This window comes from Urocitellus parryii, chromosome 9, assembly GCF_045843805.1.
Source record: "Urocitellus parryii isolate mUroPar1 chromosome 9, mUroPar1.hap1, whole genome shotgun sequence".
NCBI lineage: Eukaryota > Metazoa > Chordata > Mammalia > Rodentia > Sciuridae > Urocitellus > Urocitellus parryii.
The window spans coordinates 115367008-115369532 of NC_135539.1; the positions used below are offsets into that span (position 1 = coordinate 115367008).

The 2525-nt window shown below is 52.5% G+C and overlaps 1 non-coding gene across 1 annotated transcript; it reads left to right on the plus strand.

Moving 5' to 3' along the window:
* Nucleotides 1–1719: 1719 nt before the first annotated feature.
* Trnam-cau (transfer RNA methionine (anticodon CAU)) lies at nt 1720–1793 on the plus strand. Its single transcript has one exon. It is a non-coding gene; the product is annotated as a tRNA-Met (tRNA).
* Nucleotides 1794–2525: the final 732 nt, after the last annotated feature.

Genomic DNA, 2525 nt, shown 5'->3' on the forward strand with positions numbered 1-2525 from the left:
GTCAGGGACTCAGGAAGTGGCTCTCAGGAAGCAGCATGGCTCACCTCTGTTCCAGGCACCCTGCTTCCCCCCTCTCTGGTGATGCTGTGTGGGGAGATGTGAATCATTCCCCCTCTGACTGCTCAGCTTGCTTATTGGTGCTGCTGTCCCTGAAGGGAGGAGGAAAGGCTCAGTGCCACATCTCAGGGGGCCTCTGAGGCCCTGCGTCCCTTTTCCCAGAGGACAGCATCATTGCCTGAAGGAGGGCTCTACGCACCTGCCCTCTCTCTGGAAGGTGTCCTGTCCTGCTCCTCTCTGATCCGGGTCCTCCTGGATGAAGATTCTGAGCTCGGATCTGGAGCTTTTTCCTTATCCCTGCGAATCAAGGGCCTTCAGTGGGCAGCCTCTTAGAGATTCCATTTAACGTTTCCTGAGTGCTTGCTGTCTGCAGCCGTGCTGGAGGAGTTAAGGACCTGCCCTGGGGATTCTCCAGTTAAATAAGACGAGACACCTGTGGGGCAGGGCGGTGGGGCGGAGGAGAGTTCTCTGCAGCTGCTGGCTCTCGCTGTCCTTTCCCTGGTCTCTGGCCCCTCAGCACTTCCTGCTCCCTCTCTGCAGCCATTGGGCCTGAGGGAGGATCGCCAAGGCAGCCTTCTGGTCAGGGGGTGGCTGAGTGGGCTCAAGGAGGGTGGGAGGGTTGGGGCAGGAAGGGAAGGAAGGTGGGCTCCTGATGTTGGCCGGGGGTGGGGTGGAGGAGGAGGCGTGTCCAGAGGATCTGGCCATCAGATGACCTGGCACTTCACTGAGACACTAGCTAGACTGCATTTGAGCCAGGGACTTGGGAAGAGCCCCCACCCCTACCCGGCAGAGGCAATCGTACCACTGGGCCTTGGGCACCTGGAGTGAGGGTGACCTGTGTTCCAGGTCCAGTGGCTCAGTGTTTGCTAAAGGACCTTGCCTTGCTCCCAAGATCACCTGCCGTCCTATCCCAGTCTGACCCAGCCCTATTTGCCCAGGGTCTACCACAAGCAGTGGTGGCCGCTCATTGTGTGGGAGCTCGGGAGCCCGTGCCCTCTGTGTGCATGCCCTTTGTTTCAGGACTTGCCTGGTTGGACACCATTTGCATTTGACGTGGGCTGAGGCTTCAACACTGGGAACGTTCTTAAATGAAGAAAAGGAAGGAGGGGCCGGGAAGAAGGTTAGAAGTGTGGTAATGATGCCAATTGGGTACTTAGGCAGGGTTGGGGAAATTCTTCCTTTTTCTTCTTGGGCACCTTCCCATTCCTTCCTCATTCCCTTGTCCTACCAGCCAAAACAGCAATAAACATCATTCCCAACTGATCCCATATATGAAAGGAATCTCATTCCCAAAGAGGCCATAGTCAGGTCCTCTTTGCTCCAACTTCTAGAGGCAGGGACTGGTGTGTTCTGGTTCCGTATTTTAGTCACAATGACATCATGGCCTATATGGATTTGAATCCTCTGAATTTTCAGGTTTGAATTTAGGGAAGCTCTATATTTAGCCAACACGTATGGAGCCCCAACTTCATGCAGACCCTGTACTGGATTGGGGGATACAGAGGCCAATTGCCATGGCTCCTGCTTTGGGCCATGTGTCCTGGGAAAACTGCCACACAGACTGTTAATTCAGGGCAGGAGGAAGTTCTGGGGGCTGGAGACACTAGTTGGACAAGGAAGAACTGGTGGACTTGAAGAGGAGGTCATGCTTAAGAATGAGCTGGGGATGTAGCTCAGTTGGTAGAGTGCTTGCCTCATGTGCACAAGGCCCTGGGTTCAATCCCCAGCACCACACACAAAAAAGAGAATGTCCTGAAGGAGGAGAATGTCCTGAAGGAGGAGTTGAGGTCATTTGAGGAACAGAGGGTACTGTAGGCAGAGAGAACAAAAAGCAGAAGGGCAAGTTGCAGCACTGGGGCCTCCAGGAAACATGGGGTGTGAGAGAGGGACCAGTGGGGTTGAGGCTAGATCAGGAAGGGCAGGAATGTGGAATGTCGGGCTGAGGGATGTGGATTTTATCCACTGGAGGATATTAAGCAGGGGTGCAATATGACCAGATGTGCATTTTAGAAAGTTTATTCTGGCAGAGACATGATTCCTGGTTAGAGGGAAGCAGCGCAGACAGCAGGGGAAGCAGTCAGGAGATAATCATGGAATCTAGGTGAGAAATGATGAGGGTCTGGGCCTCTGGGAGATGGAGTCTGCATTTGAGAGATAATTAGGAAGAATAGAATAACACACCAAACTTGTTAACCAGTTATGAGTGGGAATAAATGAAAGATAAGGAAGCCCTGGGATGATTCCTGAACCAGACAACTCAGGGATGGCACCTTCAGCTGAGCAGGGAAAGAGAGGAGGAGCAGCAGGTTTAATTTGAAGGATGAGAGTGAGTTTAGTTTTGGCATGGTGAGTTTGAGGCACTTCTGGGACAGCTGTCTTAGTGTATTTTCTGAGGTCATAACAGAATACCTGAGACTGGATAATTTATAAGGAACAGAAAATTATTTGGTGCACAATTCCAGAGGCTG